Genomic DNA, 21,728 nt, shown 5'->3' with positions numbered 1-21,728 from the left:
TGTCTTTTTTCTCTCTTCCATGTCTGTTCTATATTTATTCAATTTTTCCTCTAAGTATTGGTCACATGTAATATAGTTACAATAACTGTTTAATACCCTTGTCTGGTCATTGTAATGTCTGTGTTAGTTCTTGGTCAGTTGACTGATTAATTTTCTCATTATGGATCATATTTGCCTACTCTTTATGTATCTGAAAATTTCTAAAATCCGATCCAAACATTGCAAATTATACCTTGTTAAGTGTTGGATTATTATTATTATTATTATTTGAGAGGGTTTCACTGTGTTGCCAGGTTGGTCCTGAAGTCCTGGGCTCAAGTGATCTTCCTGCCTCAGCCTACCAAAGTTCTGGGATGCGCCATCACGCCCAGCTGGATCATTTTTATTCCTCCAAATTTTCTTGGGTTGTTAAGTTACTTGGAAATAGTTTGCTACTTTTGGCCATTAATTTTATGTTTTATTAGGCAAAAACAAAGCCCCCAGTTAGTATAGTGTGCTTTGTTTTCTGGTACTGAGGGAAGACTCTCTACTTAATGCTATAAAGTTTATAAATTATAAAGTTTTCCAGTATGACTGGTAGAAGTAGGCACTAGCTTTGGTCCAGTTCGAGTGCTGGATACTGCTGCCGTTAGTTCTTTCAGTTGGTTCTTTCCGTGGCGTTGGGTAGTTTCTTTACATGCATGTAGTGATCATTACTCTGGTGAACACTCAAGGGGGTCCATCTGCAGATCTCTGGAGTAGTTACTCTGTGAAACTTTCTCCTCTTTTATTCTGCTCTGACATTCTAGCCTCCTTGATCTTCCTAGATTCTCAGTAACACATCTTCAACTCAGGGAGTCCTCTGGGCTCAGTCTGCTTCTCCCAGGGATTATTCTTATCAACATTTTGTTCTTGGGCTCTAGTACAGTATCCAAAACATGTGTGACTCCACAGAAATGAGATGAAACAGAATGTATTAGTTTTAAAAATGTGTGCTTTGGTCTCAACAAATTACAAACTTTCCACTTTAGCGAGGCATGCGTGGACATATATCTGTGCCTCTTAGCTTTGTAGAATGTTTGTAAATCAAAGAGTGGCCTTGATATCATTGATTATTTTCTCCAGGAAAATATCAAATCATTTGCAATGTGGCATTGGCTTTAAGAAACCACAAGATAAATGTTATTTACCCAGCTTTTCAATGGTGATAATACAGGTCACTATAACCATGTATTTGAATTAGTATAAAGATATGTACAAATATATACTAAGAAATTATATTTAAAATCCATTATGTCAGTGTTTCTTAGGTTAGTGTGCATCAGAATTACCTGGGTAACTTGTTTCCACATTAAAGAATTCTGATTTGCCAGGTGCAGTGGCTCACACCTGTAATTCCAGCACATTGGGAGGCCGAGGCAGGCAGATCACCTGAGGTCAAGACTTTGAGACCAGCCTGGTCAGCATGGCAAAATCTCATCTCAACTAAAAATACAAAAATTAGCTGGGTTTGGTGAAGCGCGCCTGTAATCCCAGCTACTCAGGAGGCTGAGGCAGGAGAATCACTTGAACCCTGTAGTGGGAGGAAGTTGCAGTGAGCCAAGGTCACACCACTGTACTCCAGCCAGGGTGTCAGAGCGAGACTCCATCACACACATGCACACATGTGCACGCACACACACACACACAGAAAGAAGAGAAACACACAGACACACACACACAGAAAGAAAAGAAATTCTGATTTCATCAATTCTCTCCAGATGTTTCTACAGGAGTTAATTTACAAGACAAATTTAGTGATCAGTTTCCTCTTCTGCAAAATGGGGAAAGTCGTTATTCTATGCCTCACTAGGTTGTTATGAGAATCAATAATATAATACATTCAAAGCATGTAATTCAATGGTTACATATAATAAGTGTTTAAATATTATACATACTATGCAAAATAGATTTTTCTTGAGGCAAGTTATACATGTACACAAAAGATAATTTGTTGTTTGCATTTAGACAACCAATAACCTATACCTAATCTCTAGAATTTTCTATTGCCTTAGCCCAGAGTAGTATCTAATGACTGTTAAATTACTGAAATTTAGAAAATTAGAAGTTTTCGATTAACAGATGTAAATGTAAGTAGTTGGGGATTAGAACTACGGTGGCAAATCGGCATGTGAGAATAACTGGGAAGTGAGCTGAGTTTAACTACAGGAGTCAGACAGAGTATTTCCTTCAAGAAAGTGAGTCACAGGGGGGTGTTCTGCTCAGAAGATTTCTTCGTAATATTGTGAGAACCCAAGTGAGTCTTTTCTCTAGGCACCTAAGAACTTTTAACTTGTTTTATTTCCTTTTATTTCCTTGGGTGAAACCAAGACTTGAATAATAGCAGACATGGGAATATTAGTATTAGAAAAGATCTAGTCTTTCTAACACTTACCTAGGAATCCTGGTTTTTGCTAGCTATATTAAGTTGTAATTCTGCAGAAATGCCTCAGGTGAACTTAAGGTGCAAGTCTCTAAAAGCTCATGTGGGAGCATTAGGTATCTATTAACAGACTCCAGTAAAGCTACACTTTATTCTCATAATGTACCAGGTAATATAGGTCAGTAATAGAAGTGGGAAAATCCCATGATCACCTAAAAATCAGATCAAGCCTGAAGGTAAAACAGTCTTATACTGAAAGTATCCACCATAAAATATAGTACAAACAATGAGATTCCCCCTCATTTCTTTATGATTCCCATAATATGTATGTCTAGGGGGTGACTTTATTCATTAATAACCACCCCTCAAGAATCTATTAAGATCTTAGAAGGTGTGGTTCACTACTTTGCATAAGACTTGATGAGAATCTCAATAGAAAAAGAATAGTACATTTCCCAAATGTCCAACAAATTGAAAAAGAAACTCCAAGCTGAAAATTCTTTAGCAAAACCTTAGCTATATCTCACACAAAGATTCACTCTGCCTCAAATCTAAAAGCTTTACAATCTACATTTAAGCATATTCAGAGTGTATTATTTAATAAAAGAAGTTATTCGGGGAAAAAACCCATAGATCTGATGTTCAAAGATCCAAAACACAATGTTGTATGCTTACAATTTTGAAGGATAGATTTATTAGTACCAAGAAGAGTAATTTTATCTACTAGTAATTAACCCACCAGGCATCTCCCGAATTTGTGACACTGTGTAATAATATATGCAAATGTACTTTTAGTTTTGTTAATAACATGTAGAATCAATTGTTCTATGTTCAAAAATCAAGCTATACAATTAAAAAAATTATCTGATGAAATTGAGGCATCACAAGGGCACTTTATAGATTGTGTATGTTGTAAACTGTAGGAGGAAAGTGTTTTTCTGAAACAAAGGTAAGAAAATGATTACACTAGCTACAAAAAGCTAAAATTGTGTTTTATTTTCAAAACAACTTTCATTTTGATAAGAGTGATGTTAGATATTTTTTTCCACACCATTTACCTAGCTCTTCTCTTTATTCAATTATTTTGCAGTGATAAATCCAATACCATTTAGTCTAATAAGGTTTATATAGTACCAGTTGTTGAAATCAAAAGTGATTTAGAGCATGAAAAACTAAATCTAATTAATTGTATTTATAGCAGACATTTTATTTTATTTTTTGAGATGGAGTTTGGGAGTGCAATGGCACTATCTCAGCTCACCACAACCTCCGCCTCCCAAGTTCAAGCGATTCTCCTGCCTCAGCCTCCCAAGTAGCTGGGATTACAGGCATGCACCACTATGCCTGACTAATTTTGTATTTTTAGTGAGATGCGGTTTCTCCGTGTTGGTCAGGCAGGTCTCAACTTCTGACCTCAGGTGATCTGCCTGCCTGAGCCTCTCAAGGTGCTGGGAAAAATAGCCGAGAGTCACCATGCCCAGCCAGTAAATATTTCTTTATGATTCTAATAATACTTTAGCTATTACACCTGAAAACAGAGAGAATGATTTAAACAGCACAGCAACAAAAGACATTGTTAATGATGTTAGACATGGAACTCACCACATCCATTTTTGGAAAAATATGAAAAACAAGTATTTTTATGTTAAAGAAATGATTTGAATATATACAGATATCCATGTGTATGTGCATATACACATGCATCTGCAAGCATGCGCGTGTGTGTATCTAGATCCTACTTCAATTTTACCTAATAAGCCAATTTCTACTTCTAAAAAATTATATGTATTTTGGAGATATAATAATGTATTGGATTATTAAGCCTATCTATAAAGTCCAAGCCTTTTTCTACAGATGTTTGTGGTAAGTGATTAAACACCAGTGTTCAATTTGAAGCAGTCTAGGTTGGCAGCCCATGAGCAGATGCGTTTTTCTTCCTGAGGAGGTTATTCTGTGCACCTCAAACACATTGGACGTCAGGCCTACTGAGAAATCATCATTTTAAGCAGGGTGGATTTAACAGTAGTTTCCTCACAGGTGTATGTGTTTAATTAGCTGACAGAACAGATGAAACAGTAGTAGCTGAAGACTTGCAAGAGAAAATAACGTGCAAGTATAGTATAATTCTTATCGTGTCAGACACTATTAATAACAAAAATGAAGAAGAGAATTAACTGTAATTTTTCTGTATTTTAAAGAATCCAAATTTTATAATTCACCTGGTTATAATAAATTGCAGATCCCACAAACCACTAACTTGGTAATAAAATTGCCCTAGTTTCAGTAAGTATATCTGAGTTCAGATCAGTGAAGACATTTTAAAATATAGGGATAAGGTTGTAGTCCTGGAGGTGGTGAATGAAACTGAGATTAACGTAGTTTAATGTTAGCTCTTATTCTATATTTTAATAGATAAATGAGACCTCAGAAAACAGTTTTCAAATGTCACGTGCTTTGTTGTATCCCAGACATTACATATTTATTTTATCTTTTAACATAATTATCTTGTATTTAAAAAATATACATAGTCAAGATAATGTTTTTATGTATATTATAGGAAATATCCATACAAATATGTAATAGTAATAGCTTATATATAATATTAAAGCATGGAAATTCTTTTTTGGTTAATACTTTTATAACTTGCTACAAGAAAAAAAAGTGTATTATAACAAAAACTTATTTAAGAAAATGTTTTAACTACTTTAAGTTCTGAGTTCACCATTGCATTTTACATGGTGATAATCGATAACATTAAAAGTGAGTTTCCCAAATTCAGAACCTTTTAAACATCTTGGTTTATAGAACTTTGATTTGGTTTGAGCAATGTGGGATTTTAATTTTTTTTTCCTGATTTTTTTATATATATATAAAATCATGAAATATGTATGTATATATATATATATATATAGAGAGAGAGAGAGAGAGAGAGAGAGAGAGAGAGAGAGAGGGAGAGAGAGACAGTGGTCCTGCTATGTTGCCCAGGCTGGTCTCAAATTCCTGGCCTCAAGCAATCCTCCTGTCTCAGCCTCCCAAGTACTGGGATTATAGGCATGAGTCACCACACCCGGACAGATTTTTCTAAAAAGGAAAATCAAAGAAAAAGAGAAAGTCCTTATTTTAAGAGGAAAAAATGGCTTTGAAGAGATTACAACAAAGATTCTAGGGATTTTTAGAAATCAAATAACTTACAAAACAAATTTTTTGAAGTACTAAGTGCAAATAATTCTAAAATATGTAAATTCAGACATGACTGGCTTTAATATTCATATAAAGCATATGACAGCTGTTGTAGAATCAAAAGCTGATGGCAAATGAGCAAACCTTTTCTGAAGCCCAAATAACAATTCCAGACTAAATTATATTAGCTGTTCCTTAAGACGATCAAATCATGCATTTAGGTTGTCTGCCTCATACTTTCTTATACCTATGGTGAGACTAGCAAGTCTCATTGTCCATGAAATTTTCAAAGTTTGAACATCTTGACTTTGCTTGATCTGGAACCCTGAGGCCCCCAGACCTATCTTAGGTGAGTACTCAAAATAGAGTGGCCGAAACTTCTTCATCAAGGAAACTTGTCAAAAGCCTTTATAGGCCTAGAGATACTGATCCACTAATGAATACCCAAGAGTGGATTTGAACACTTAGGGCCAGAGACAGTCATATCTATCCTTTGGGTGAGAAGGATTATTTGAGAGAAAAATGAATATTCTAAGATCAACCCTATTCAGACCAGATCACCTGCACTCACATGGCATCACAAGTCTAGAGTTTCCAGAATTAATGTGGGCACCTGGCACGTGGTGAGAGTAGCCTTGTTGCATGTACAAATTACTATTCATGCCTTGGAATTTGTTAATTTCCCTTTTGAATTAATTTGAGGTAAAGATGGCACACATGGTTTATTAACATTCTGAACATCCTTGGAAATTGGATCAAAGCTAAAGCGCAAAGACCTGAGTGTGGCAGATTCCCTGAATCCTAGAATAAGAATCTTTGTCAATGGATGGTTGCCACTGTTACTTTAGCTTTGTCTCTAGAAATATGTTTGGTGTGGTTTATTTCAGTCTCTTAAGATTAAGTCACCTTTGAAATGTGGCAAAAATTGACTTTTACTTTGGTAGTTACATTCTCCTCTGGTAACTTAGGCTCTTGGTAGGGAAAATCAATAATTTGAGGTCTCCAATGTTGTGATCAGTGCAATTTTTGATGAAGCAGCATTTACTGAGTATGTTCTGACTGGAGCTTTATATGCATTATCTCATTTAGTCCTCACAGGTCTCTGAAGTAGAATAGTTATTGTTCCCATTTTACAGATGGGGTTAAATAACTAGTCCTAGGCCCTAGAGCTAGAGTAGTAAATCCAGGATCACATACCATAAGGTCTTACTCCCAGGCCCTATGACCTCTGTAGCCACAATGGTGATTTCATCTTTCGATTTGTTTTTTGGTTGTCTTAATCGTCTTAATTCTGCTCCCCACATTTTACAGGTTAAAAACTCCTGGAGAGGTGATCTTTTATTTTATTTTATTTTATTGAGTCAGGGTCTCACTCTGTCCCCCGTGCTGCAGTTCAGCCACATAATCACAGTTCACTATAGCCTCAACCTCTGAGCTCAACTAATCCTCTTGTCTCAGTTTCCTAAGTAGCTGGAAACACATGTGTGTCACCGTGTGCAGCTAATTTTTTTAATTTTTTCGTAGAGATAGGGTCTCACTGTTTTGCCCAGGCTAGTCTTGAACTCCTGGGCTCAAGTGATCTTCCTCCCTCAGCGTCCCAAAATGCTAGGATTATAAACATGAATCATCATACCCAGCCTCTACCTTTTATCTTTTGCTTTAATTTTCTGTTCTACTTTACTTATTTTCTGTTTTGATACCCTCCGTTTTATTCTTTTCTTGCAACTTTCCAGAAAAGTCAAGAAAGGGAGGCTAGATGGGTGGGTGGGAGTAGGGAGTTGCTGATGCTATTTAGATGACAAAGTCAGTGTTGGAAAGAGGCAGAGTCTGATTTTTTTAATTACGGAAATTTTTATAGCTTTTCTTTCTACTCCACTTTAATCTTCCACTAGATGGTAAAGATATCAGCACCAAATCACTTCTAAATAACTGTTCATCTGTAAGCTCTAACAGAGGCAGTTCAGGGATAGATGAGAGTGACTTGAAAGGACAGGTCTGCATATAGAACCGAAATCTGAGGAAAAATATAACTGCTACATGAATTAGATTTGCCCAACTTTTTGTATTAAAGAAATACTGCCTTCTATTTTCTCTTGCATTTTGTCTCTTGATTAAGAACATTTGTAAGTATTTTAAAATAAATTTTGACAAAGTTTTTAATAAAAATACTTTTGAATTGGAAATTTAAAATTACTCACCTAAAAGTTTAACACTATCTAGGTATTTCTATTACAGTAAATAACTAAACAAGGCTAGGCATGGTGGCTCACATTTTTAATCCCAGCACTTTGAGAGGCTGAGGCAGGAAGCTTGCTTGAGCCCAGAAGTCTGGGACCAGCCTGGGCAACATAGTGAAACCCTATCTTACAACAAAATAGCCAGGTGTGGTGGCATGCCCCTGTGGTCCTAGCTACTCAGGAGGCTAAAGCAGGAGAATCACTTGAGCCCAGGAGTTTGAGACTGCAATGAGCTGTGATTATACCACTGAACTCTAGCTTGGGCAAAAAAGTGAGACCCTGTCAAATAAAACAAAAAAAACTTAAATAATAATAATTTGATCTTTGCAACCAGTAAGGATCTCTTAATTTCTATTAAAAGCAGACCAAATAATTGAAAGGCAAGAAAAAAGTATGATTCAGAGTAAAGAAAAATTATTATTTGAATATCTTTACTTCAGAAAGCTACTTTACTTTAATTAAAATAATTTAACACCATTAACATTTTGTTCCTCAAAATAGTCTCTACAATAAGTATTGTCTTTAGAGATGAAGAAAATAAAACAGGTTATGTTTTATTCAGGATCTCAAAGTAAATGCATGAAAAATTCCAGTTTTACGCTAAGAAAATTAAATGGATAATTGAGACAATCATTCATATAATAAAACCTCAAACTACCATTTTTGTACTAATTGCATTTTGTTCAAATGAAGCCTTTTTTTCCCTTAAGATAAAATTCTTAAAATAAGCATTTTTCTCTCTTTAAGAATGGCATTATTTAATTATGAAACAAGTAAGAATGCTTTGGACTGACTGAGTCACATAACATTTCTTTTGGAATGTCTATTTAAAGTAATAAAGGAGAAAATCACAGCATGGAAGCTATGTTAATGACTGGCAAAAAAATGTAGAGGGCATTTTTTTTCGTACACAATTAACCTTCAAAAACAACTAGATTAAATAGCTGCATTTGATAACTATATTTTCCAAAATGTTTCTAAAACAAATTCAAATGCCTAGACTTGAAAATAATACTACACATCATTTATAACAAACTAGTAAATTATTCTAAGATTTCTTTAATAAGAAACTAATTTTTTAAAAATTGGATGGAATTATAGAAATTAAATTTGAAAACCAGAAGTGTGTGTGTAAAGGCCACTGATAATAAGATGTAAGTATATATTATCATTCACAAAACCACATACAGCTCTTTTCTCTATAAAGCCTCACTTGTTTTTTTTTTCGATTTTGGCATATGAGCAATTCAAAGAAAAGGAATTCCATTTTCTTTCCTTCTTTCTGTTTCTCTCTCTCTCCCTTCTGTGGACAGAGTGAATTGACTTGAAACTACAAGATGAACTTGCACATGTTGTGACAACTGTTAGGACTAGTATGTTGCTGTGATGATCCCCCACCAGCTGCTGGCATTTGGAGCATGGGTGCCAGAGAAGCTACAATGGATATAGGCATCCTCTTGAATAAAGAAGAGAACATTATAAACCAAACATACCTATTGGCCAAAGCGTAAGATCCACATGAATAAATCAGCTAGGAACTAAAGCAGATGGACACTTAGCTCTTTTCTATACCAGGTGTTTTCTGTTTAAGACTACTTGTAGAAATGTAATGATGAAGTGAATAAACAGGACTCCGGTGACTGCAAAACAAACATTGTTAGTTTGCCATTTTGGAAAGCATTTGCTAAACCAACGTGGGACTGATTGACATAACTTGCTCTGAACTAGCCCAAGATAAAAAGTGATGGATGCAAACTTAGGTTCAGATGGCATTCCTAGCTATAGAGAATCAGGTGTAATTAGTATTTAGTGAATAAAAATTGTTTGAACCATTAATAGCGTAAGCTTTTGCCTTTTGGTCTAAGAATTTCCAGTATCACCTAAAATTGCTCCGCTGTGCTTCAAAAAATGTTATCTTACCTGAAAAAGTACTTGACATCTGTAATTTTATTTCTAAGGTTCAGACTGGATGAAATGCAAACTTTATTTGAAAACCAGAAGATATAAAATGGTCCTTTTTATGTGTTGTAATTGGAAGCATTCATTAGATAGTATGAATAAACCAGAATCACAGAATTGCAGAAATAGGTTTTGTTTTCCAACAGAAATAATAATGTTCATCATTTCTGTTGATGGCAATTATAAGTAGAAAAAGTTGGCTTTCTATTGATCGTTTCAATAGAACACAAAGTAATGGTTACACTATTCATATACTGTCAAGAAACAGGCCTTTCATGAGCAACATCTTTTTCATTCTTGCTACATACCCCAGATATGAACCAGGTATTAATGAGAAATATCATCCTACATTATGCAGATGGTAAATGTTTCTCCAGAAAAGCACTAGTTTGATGTAAATTACTCTCAAATGTCCAGGTGCTTCAAGTTATTATTGGTAACATAATCAATGATTGGCATATAAAGATGTGTTTTGTATCTCATTTCTTTAAAAAATTGCACCTACTTTTTAATAACCACTTTATATATTCAGACATGGAGGCATAAAGAGACAAAAAGCCAGTATTTGTAATGTTTCAACAAGTTTAGAAGTAAAGACGAGATAATTGGGAATAAATTTCAAATCTACGTATATGATTACAGTACTGGAATTATTCTTTGAAGACAGCCAGTTGACTTTTGCACATTAGGGTTCTTGCTACCACTGTTACTTCATTGAGGCAGAGATGGGATCAAAGTTTTCTAAGCTCTCCATTTACTAACCTCTTAAGTGTAGCTCTAATAAAAGCACAAGCTGCTACCAGCTTACCATCCAAGTAAGTATAGGCAATCACCACCAGGCTAACAATAGCAATAGCCAAACATGGCAGCCTTGGATGCCTGAACTTAGCACTAGAGCTTTACCTGGACTGGGTTAGCCATGGGTGGACACTGACTCAGACACAAACCTGGAAGCTGTCTTCTCTGAGGATGTGGCATTGACCCAGATTTGCTCTGAAGTGACAACGGTTCTCTATTAATGACAGAAGCCCAAGATAGGGAATTCCGCAGCAGGTGAGCATGGTCCCAAAGAACAGACAGGAGAAGTGTGTCAGGGAACTCTGTACCTTGGAATTTATCCTGGAAGTGTATACAGTCCATTTGCATAAGCAGATCACAACAATTATTCAAAGACTAACTTCAGTGCCAGGGAGCATTCATGAGAGCAAGGAAGAGTCTCATTCTGGAAGACCCACGCCATAGGCAATGATGGAAATAGTTGCCCAGACAGAGGAAATAAGGCAGAAGTCACTTAAGCAAACTGAAGTAGAAGATCAGAACTGGTAGGGGTGAGTATGAGTGACTTCCAATGGTGGTAGGCTAAAACTTCACAAATCCAGTCCCCTGTCTGTCTCCTGGTCCATACTGGTCTTCACAACTAGACCAAGAAGAGTGGACACAATCAATTGACTCTCTTCTAAGAGAGGAAGGATTCAGAGTCTGGGAGTATGAGAAATACACTCTGAATCACCCTGAGGGTGAGAAAGGAAAGATTTATCACCAGCTGAGTCTGCAAAAAGACTGTCTTATTTCCAGTTGACAACTCTTAATGGATTCCCTTATAGACTAGGCAAGTTTCACTTCAGAGGAAATATTAATGGCAGACAAGGCCTCCAATAAAGTTCTCTAGCATTTTATGCAAAACTAATTTCACTAGTCATAAGGGGTAATTAAGAGGAAAAACAAATGAAAGGATTTCTGCCCTGCAGAAATTCTAAATCTACTGCCCATGAAGAAAACAATACTGAGGTCTCCTCCATGTGGAAGAAGCCAAGAGCTAATCACAGATATTAGATATTGGAGTTGAAAATCTCTTACTGTGCCCAATAATAACTTTGTGACTACAGTATCAGAAGGATAGTCCAACTCAGGGCTCTAAGAAGCAACCCAATTACTATGTATAATGCACCAAGTCGTATTTTAATACAGCCATGCTTATCAGTTGCTAAACTATTGTAAAAACAAGCAAAATCAAATTAATAAGGAAAAAGTAAAGGAAACCAAAAGTAGGGAGGTGGGATTGTAAGACCAGACCTTTGAGAGGCATAGGAAATCATTCTCTATACAGCTAGCAGAAGAAACCAGAGAAAGTGGGTAAGGTGTCATCTGCTAGCTCCAGATAACTGCCCTGTATGCTCTTCTTAGGATAAGTTCAATATCCCAAGGAAAATATGTCTCTACATTCCCAGTGCATATTCTCAATTTTTTTCTTAATCATTGAGTAAATGTACCTCTTATGTTAGCATTTTTGGAAAGCAAAGATCTATTCTGTTTCGTAAAGATTAAGATCTATCTTATTTTGCTGTTGAACATTTTCTCAAACAACCCAGCATTCTTTTTCTAAACTGAATGTGTCATGTAATCTATAAATTGCAGTAATCAGAAATGGAGTTTTATAGGGGTATTTTTTCCGAGCCATTAAAAATATTCAGCATTAGATTCTTATTCAAGGCAAAAGAGAATAAAATGACCCAAGAGACTGCAGTCAAATTTAGAGGAGGAATTCACTAAAAAATCTTTCAGTTTAAGCAAAGCTTTGAAGAACTAATTTCTAAGCCATGATATAATATACAAATAACACACAATATACTAACTATACAGTGAAGGAATAATCTCAAATAACAATTTCAGAGCAGGAAAAATTAAAGGCAATGATTTTTCCTGAGAAAACCAGTGGTTGAGAGCCTATAGTCAATCTTAAAATTCCTCAGTGATGTACTATTATACATAAGAAAAAAATCAGTTGGCCATACAAAGAAAAAAGATACATTTACCAGTCAGAGAGTAATGAAGTTTCCATCATGTGTTTAGGTGTTTATTACAGTTTCTCATGGTCATGATACTTATGATTTCACTTTGGGCATCCTCCAGAGATTCATGAAACTTAAGAAACTGCATCTGGCTAACACTCTGAGAAGACACCATTGTTGAATTAAGATAGAGAAACTTGAATTCATTTTAATATTTTCTACTGAAATAATTAGTTCATAATAGCAAGACATACTGAGTTATGCACAAAGATTCTACAGTACACCTACCTACTACATTGCTCAGCATGCCTAGAAATGATGACATACTAAGTGTATCAAGTCGCCATTTCACTGTGATAAATTGCACTGACAAAAGAGTAGCAGAATTTTCAAAAGGGAAAAATGTATTTCATAAACAGATGGTCTTTGTTAACAATAGAGAAAGTAAGTTTAAAAGAAAATCAGAAACTCAAAATTTGGCACATATATAGTTATACATAACTGAACAGGTTATTTAATTTTTAAAGGAAATACTTATGTAAAACAACTGTTCTTAAATTATCTGGTGACTGGTCTTACTAGTTTACTTTGAGATGTAAATCCCTGATCTAGGGAAAGGTTTTTTTCCTAACCCTTTGAAAACACTTAAGCACTGGTGTATATAATTACTTTAAAAACAAAATTTTAAATTTGGGTGCATGTATAACAATACATTAACTATTGTTCATATTATTGTATCTAAATTTGTGCATTTTTAGACCCAATGCTTTTCTTTAATTTGAACTTGCCTAGATTAAAAATAGAATTCACGTGTGATGATTCGGTTTTATCAAAAGGATGTTAAATATTAGTCTGTATATTAAGATTTATCTTAAATTTTACCTATTGTGTATATAAACAAAGAAGCCCTGTTATTCAGACCCTATAGCCAAAGGGTCTGGCACCATGAAGTATATGTTTTTAAGTTGTAGTCAATGCAGAGGTGCAAGAGTCTATGATCTTGATAAAGGAGGACAGGAAGATATTTGAGATATGACTACAGGGTGGTATGACTGATTATTTTAATTAATATAACCTAATAGTCATCAAAATCAAAGGCTTCAAAGGGGTCATCTTGCCAAATATTAAGTACATGTTTCACTGATGCTACCATTGCCCCAACCAGTATTGAATGTCCTCTTTTGATAATTGCCTTGAGAAGCCACTGCCCACTCTTTTGAACATTTTTTATAATGGGAAATCTTTGTCCAATAAAGATTTGGGAAATTGACACAGAGTTAAGTCTGCTGAACATAGATATTTCTGCTCTAGGTTTAAATATAAAACATATAAGAATATTTTTCTAGCAGCTAATAAATGCACTTTGAAGCTATTCCAAAGGAAGAGTTTGATAGATGTTTGAAGCATTGGAGAGGAAGGAGTGCAGTGGCTTCAGTGAAACACGAGTATAGGCTTTCAGGACAGCTGCTGCAAAAAACACCATTTAGCATGTCTCATTGCTTCATGGTCAGTAACTTTGTAAGGAGAAACAAAGAAAGAATGTTGCTAACTGATTCTCCAGTGAAATCTCCAATTGGAGCTAGGACTTTAACATATAGACTGAATGTAAGGTGATTTGACTTGACTTCTAAAATGTTCCAAGAAGTGCTTTGGCATCTCAGAATATTCTCAACAGATGTTTACAATTTCTCTCTACTGAATGAGGAAACGAATGCATGTTTGTTGTGAATATGGGCTGAGATTGAACTGGAAGGCCTTATCAGGTCAAAAGAAAGCCTTCAGCTTCTATACACAAACATCTCTTGGATATTTAGATGAAACTGTGGAGAGTCCTACTAATGGCTTATTTTCACCCCACTGAATCTTTGAGTCTTAGGGAAACTATAGGTACATCCAAATATTTTCACATGAAGGCTCCAGGGAGAAAGTCAGGCAATCTCAAAATTTTACAAAGTACCAAGTGAGAAATACTGTAAAATCTCCCATCCTGGGAAATGCAATGTTCTTAAATGTTTCAGAAATAGAATCCAAGAAAAGTAACGTTCTAAAAGCTGCGAACTCGAAGTAGAAAGCACTACATTTGATACTTAACCAACTTCAGGCATGACAAGTGAAACACTCTGTCAAAAAGTGGTCCACTGCATCTACCACAAATAAACATTATCATTATGAATTAGACGTGTGTAAAAAGAAATTATTAAAATGTTACTGCCAACTCAATTTCAAAAATCCAACATCTATTTCATTGAACTAAAATTTATCTTAATAACAATATTATTTCAACTTAAATGAGAAATAGCTCTTCCTTCCTACTCCACCCCCACCCCCAAAATAACATGAATATAACACATATCACCAGGGGAAAAATCATATTTAGTCCAATGGAGACTATTTTGCGGACTAGATGCTAATCACATTTAGACTATTTGGGTATGGTTATCCAATTTAAAACAAACATTCAATTTTTATTTTGATGTCACATGCATGAACTGAGATAATGTTTTCTTCAGGAAGAAGAAAACAACACTTTGTATATACATCACTATAGTTTTGCAAGTTGGTCTTTCAGCAGGCTTTGGAAGATATAAAAGAAAAATCTCTATTTTTTTTAACACTTTGATAAATGAGTCATTTAAGAAAAAAATGTAATCATGCATAGAAAATAAAATTGTATAAAATAGTCTGCTTTCTGTATTAACAACAGTTTAAATAATTGGGTAAAATATGCAGCAGTTTTCATTTTTACTCTATTTCTAGTACAAATTGATTCAAATAATGTTATAGTATTGTTAAAAGTGCTAAATAAGTACCAATTTGGGTACAGTGCATTGCTGTCTTATGTATATCTAAACATGAAATTCTAGTTAGAGATCATGGAAATTACTCAGAGATTATATGTGATTTGATCACAAGAGGCCACATAATAAAATAATAAAACAGAATTAAATTTCAATTTTAAAGAAAGTGATAGGGATAAGAATTATTAAATTTTAGTGTTAAAGCTAAAGCAATTTCTAATTTGTTTGCAATCCGTAAATCTGATATAAGAGAAAGTATTCAGGAAAGATACCTTCAACTATATAAGTGTGAATATTTGGTCCATCTTAAGTATTGTTAGTTCAGTGAGGGTACTGAGCAAATTTTGATATTTTTGTTACTACTAAGCTTATTATTCGCAGGCAATCTAAAGAAGAATTAACATTAGAGCATTTTGTTTCTAAAAAGTGAGAAACAGAAAATGTTCTTTATAGACACTACACAATTTTATTATTGCAACTTAAGTCAGTCAGTTATTTTACATTCTATCTACTAGCCTAAGATACAAGGCAGTCTAAATGTGCCAACTGATGACTAAATTAAAATTTTTTCATACAGCAGTGACTAAGTCTCAGGTTTAAGAAACACAAATCAGTAAAGGAACCGAACTAATCAGTACAAAATTAACAGGTAATACTTGAAAAAATCAAATCTAATGAAAATAAAATTAGAGCAACAGATTTTGTTGTTTAATTATCTGTATCAGCTAGCACATACAAATGTACGGCTTTTCAGCTGAATTGCTGCATTTATAAAAATGTATGCACAACATCATATTTTAAAAAGTAACTATCATCTAACACGTAACTTGGAACTTTTTTGTTAGTTAACTGTTCCACTCAAATTAGGTATATTGATTTAAAAGTCTTAGACATAGTTTATTTAAATCTATGTTAAGTATGACATTAGAAAGGTGTTGAAATAAAAATACAAAAACAAAATTTATAAATTATAATATTTAATGCCAAATGTTTAAAAATGTTAAAAGAATGTAATGTCCAAATTTAAAGTCTAAGCTAACAAATCTAGGAGACCCCACAAATAGGAAATATTGATTAACAATTAGATAACATTTTGAGTACTTTAAAAAAATAATTTAATAATAAAATCTAATTTATAAATGCAATTTAATTTTTTGAAAATTATGCAAAAATGTTATACAATATGAAGAAATGATATTTTGCATAAAAAACAAAATAATTTAGTATTATTATTTTCTATTTATTATATTCAACTTAAAAATTACATTTCTTGTGCATATTTTGGAGAATCATGATTAAGAGGTGGATTTTAACAAGAAAATAAAAACTTTTGTATTCATTCCTGCGTTTTATATTTTTAGAGGAATACTACTATTAATGCTTTATTTTCAAGGTTACTACTGTTTTTATCTACTAAGTAGGAAAGACTTCACCAAGATGAATTTTGTAAGTGTCTGTTTCTGTTTTGTATAAGCCTTGATTTCTATATTCTTCCAAGACAATTATAGTTGCTAGGATTATTTAAAATGTCATTTTCAGTGGATATCATGCTGTTTCTACAAATAATTATTTCTCTTGAACTAGAAATTATTTATCTTTAATATTAAACTAATAATTTTAGTATCTGGCTCTTTTAACTATTTTTGCTTTCAACAGCAACAACCCTTACTTTTTCTTTTCTTTTTTTTTGGCCATGTAACTACCATTTCTGGCAATTAAAAAAAAAAAAAGAGCTGTCTTTACTCCTGAATCTTTTATCTTTCTATTTCATCCTTCTTTCCTCCCTTCTTTTTTTTCTTTCTTCCTTCTTTCCTGTTTCTTCTTTTCCCTTTCTTTTTTGCCTTCTTTTATTTTTGCAGGATAATGTTACTGAATTAAGTAGCTGTTTAGAGGGAGGAGCAAATGTTACTACCTGTAGTCAACTGGCAAGAAAAATGAAAACCTTTATCACATGAGAAGTATTTAAAGTAAACAGATTTACTCAGAGGAAGGCCTGAAAAAACAAGGAGTAGAAGTTACAGTCTGGCACATGAACTTAAATCTTGTTTGGGAATTTTTTGGTGGAGTGTCTTTCTAAAATGCAGTCTGCTGATTTATTTATTTATTTTTTTAAAAAAGGCTGACAGTTAATTAGCAGAGAGTCTTATTACAGAAGTCTCCTCTAAAGCAGACATATTCAAGTTATACTGAGGTGATTGTCATAAAGGGGTTGTTTGCTGTGGCGCTCACAGATGGCAGAAAAGACAGCCCAGGAACGCAAACAGCCTGATAATCAAGATAGCTTTAAAATATGGGTGAGTTTTCAACTCTGATTCTGGCAGCAGTCTCTTTTCAAATATCTTGGGTTTTATGTCCAAGTGGTTTACTTTAAAGCAGCATTGTTATCAAAGGGGTCCCAGAGTCAAGAATAATTATGATAATTACCTAGAATTGCACCCCCCTAAATAATCATAATAATAATCCTGAATCTTAACTAAGTATAATATTGTTTGTGCAATACACTGCTACATTCAAAAAGATTAAGTGCTAGACAACTACGATTTATTCTTAACTGACAAAGTAGCTATAATTGTATGACTTTCTAGGATAATGGTTTAAACAAAAGTAAATAGTAAAAAAAAAAAAAAAAGCTCCCCCCCACCCCAGAAAAAGATTGGAAAGCTTAGCTGTGTTTAGTGCCCATTGATGAAAGCAGTGTTCTCTGATCCATGCTGCTATTGTTGGTTTTAGTTTAGCTCCCTCTCAATCAATATCTAACAGGGCATGATTTAATAAGGTTTTATAATCTCCAAAAATGGGTGGGGGGAGGGTGGTTGTGGTATTGTCATTCATCAAAGGGGGCCTTTCAGGTTTCTTTGCTTTCACCTGCTGGGACCCATTTGGTCTCTTTCAAAGAGAATGCAATGACAAAATGAATGAGAAATGCTAGAATAAGAGTCCCTTATTCTACCCAATAGTATAATCAATGGGTACTTGTAATCCCTATTGTACCTCACAGAGGTAGTTGTAAGACAATTAAATCTCGCTTCTCAGGCAAATGATTTTGGTAGTTAACCTGAAACAGCCAACAATATTGAAGAGAATGAATGCATTTGAAGCAATGATGTAATGGGATACTGCTTGGCCAGAAAAGCATGCATGTGTATTGATGTGCATATCTATATGTATATGCTTATTTCAATACTCTTATGTCCACAGTTTTCATGATTCATAGCTCCTTAGATATCACATGGGTAAGTGACAAGGATTTTAAACAATTGTATAATTTACCCTTTTAATTTCTATTTTTAAAAAACATGAAAATATTCTTATTTTTGTAGGATTATATACTCTAAACTGTAGTTTCATAAACAGAAAAACATTTACATAGTTAACCTCAGTTTGATGTGACAACCAATTTAGTTTTAATTTCATTTGCATCAGCTAAATTCAATTTCTTTCCCTCCGTAAACTGAATTGCTTGAATGTCAAAAGGAAGCTTGTAGTCTTTCGAAGAAATACTCATTTCAGCCTGCATTATGTGTCCACCTTCAGTTGTGTGGACTTCTTCCTATTTTATTTCAAGTATAGTCTATCAGTATTCTCATGGTTTATCCTTTTTAGGAAGGAATAAGCCAAGTGACAAAATGGCATATGGCACACAAATTCCAAAAGATTTGTGAAGAAAATTATACATTTGTTAGGAAGTCTTATACTTATTGATAAATATTAGATACAAAGTAAACGGAGCAAAGAGATTACTATATCAGAAACATAAACACACATTTTAGTTCAGGAATATTTAAAATTTTAAATGTTTAATAATTAAAAAATTAAAGGGCCCTTCATTTAGTATAATTTAAACATAAATTTTAATTTCTCATATCTCATTTATGTAGAAAATATCCATATTCCTTTGCCAAAATTCTCTGAGAAGCCTCAATTAGTTGTTGTCTGCAGTTAGGCCAAGTTTTATTCCTGAGGCAAAATTCTGCATTTAATTACATACACAAACATGTAATAAACATACTTTTATTTCTGAAGGTACACATTTTCTTCTCCACCTAAAGAGGTTTTAATAAAGAGCTATTGATTTGGGATATCTGTACTCCAAAAATATCTTGACCGAAACATGATATCACAGATGTGTGCCGTGCACAAAGTTCATATGTCTTTTCATTAAGTTATGCAGACATGTAGCTATCTTATAAGTAAATAAAATCACCCTCCATTGATGCTTGTACACCTAATTCTCTCAATTATTCTTATATATTGAAAAGCAACTCTCAAGGAACTAGGCATGTTGTCCTATATGACTTCCAATGCAGAAATATTGGTACCAGAATTCTACATTCTTGTAGATTATTTTTTAAACCTGTTATTTTGCTATGTTTAGATCATAGAAGAATAGAAAAATCCCTTAGAAAAATAAATTGACCAAAAAAAAAAAAAAAAGACGTGTTAGCTCTGAATGCTGAGTTTAGTGAAGAGTGAAGCACCTGACTCCTCTGGATACTTCCAAATGAGTCTGGCTAATTGGGGTAACTCAAGCCAATAGCCATTTGAAAGACTCGAGGTCAGGTGTTTTATTGCTGGGATAGCATTCAAAAAAATGACTGTCAGGAGTGAACGAAGAATTATGTCAAGAGCATTCAGCATTACTGCCACTGAAGAGAGAGGAGGGGAAAAACATTGTGAAGAAAAACATGTCATTTTCTAAATGAGCTAGGGGAGGAGGGTAAGGGCAATAATGTGGCCTTCAGCTGTTGGTTTATCAGGTTTCCATTCCCATGATCCACATCTGCTTTAGGCAGAAATAGTTTTACATTTAATACAGTTGCACTCTACTACTTTGCTTTCTCATGGAGTAAAAATAGCTGTGAAAAATGTGCAAATGGAGTTTGTTCTGTGTGGTTGTTTGTTTCCCCATCTCCTATGCTGTTTTCCTGGTTCTATAGCAAGTCTTAGCATTGTTGTCTGATTTGCCATGGAACAGTGAACATTGCTTTTCCTAGCCAAATCATCCAGTGTTAAATGCTATGTGATACAGATCAATAGGGCATCTACAGCTGTACAAAAAGGGCAATGTTGTTTCTATTAACAATTTTGAAAGAGAGTGTGGCCTAGTGGTTAAAGGATTAAATAGGTTGCTGAGGTTTTTAATGTCTTGAATTCAAATTCTACCTGAGCCTTTGGATTCCTGATGAAGTTGTCAAGATTCTTTTCGTTTTGATCTGTACCAATATACTCATGGGTTACACACTTGAGGATATTATTATCATGTGGTCATTCAATAATAATAAAAATCTGGAGGACTGATGAAGATTGGAAAAACATCTTGATGACTTCGAAAAATACGTTGCTTCAAATATTCAATCAGATTAATTACTAATATTATTTTTCACACAATGGTTCTGTGTTTCAGGCTGTTCCTCCATCTTGCCTGAGCCCATTTAGCAAACTAGGGCAAGGGCTTGTATTGGTTCTGGTTATCTGGATTTTCCTTGAGGAAAAGGATATGTTTTGTTTTCTATATAGACATAACTTGTCAGTGGCATTTTAATGAACTGTAATGTAGAAAAAGTGGTTGGCTTTTTGCTGCCATTGCCAACGCCAGGTGCAAATGGCTGTTTTTAAGGATTAGCAATACATAACCCTCTTTATTTCATTTTGGGGTAAAGGCCTGTGTGAGTGTATGTGTGTGTGGTTATGTGTGCACATATGTCTATGTGAGAGAAAGAGAGAAGCCGAGACAGAAGAGTTTGATAGAATTGTATGTTGCTGTGGTTAAATAAGCTAACCTTTAAAAGTAGTATAGGCTCTCCTATCATATTTCCTGCAGAATCAGGTTTCTGGATTCCAGTTAATCTGAATTCTGTCTTCACTCCTCCTTTTCCCTCTTTCTGTCCTTGTTTCTCTATCTCTCTTTCTCTGATTTTCTTTCTCTGTCTCATTCTTTCTCATTCTCCCCATCCCCAGTTCATTTCAGAAGAATGTTACATGTTTTATAAGCAATTCACTCAAGCAGCAAAGAGAAGGAGCAAAGAGACATACTATTCTTGGAAAAAAGAGGTATATTATCTTTGTTGTAATCAAATAATAGAAGTCCAATATTAATTTTATTGAAATATATCTGCCTTTTGGCTTTAGTATACTTTATTTTACTCTTTTATTTGCTTAGTATCATACTCCATAAAAGTGGGAATGTAGCCCTTTATAGCCGGAGACTGGTGGAAAACTAAGGGTGCTGTGACTGATGAGACTGCCCATGGAAATGGAGATTGTGGCTCCACTTTGGTCTTGGTGGTGACTCAGCCTTGGTCACAGATTAAATACTTAGGACATTGCATTGTGGGAAGACAGTTTGTGAAAACACTTGGAAAAC

At 34.2% G+C, this 21,728-nt stretch overlaps 1 long non-coding RNA gene across 2 annotated transcripts in view; it reads left to right on the top strand.

Moving 5' to 3' along the window:
• Nucleotides 1-21,728, top strand: part of LOC105734634 (uncharacterized) — a 43,479-nt gene that overhangs the window by 8,786 nt on the left and 12,965 nt on the right. The window contains exon 1 of one of the 2 annotated variants that reach the window (XR_001111565.3): nucleotides 17,614-17,658. The exons of the other annotated variant lie outside the window; for it this stretch is intronic. This is a non-coding gene — a long non-coding RNA (uncharacterized LOC105734634). Of the gene's footprint in view, nucleotides 1-17,613; nucleotides 17,659-21,728 lie in introns of those variants that run through there. 2 annotated transcript variants of the gene reach the window in all.

This window comes from Aotus nancymaae, unplaced genomic scaffold, assembly GCF_030222135.1.
Source record: "Aotus nancymaae isolate 86718 unplaced genomic scaffold, 86718_ANA_hifiasm-v0.15.2.pri h1tg000014l, whole genome shotgun sequence".
Classification (NCBI taxonomy): Eukaryota; Metazoa; Chordata; class Mammalia; order Primates; family Aotidae; genus Aotus; species Aotus nancymaae.
The sequence above is the reverse complement of the archived record's forward strand: the minus strand, read 5'-3'. Positions and strand labels throughout refer to the sequence as shown.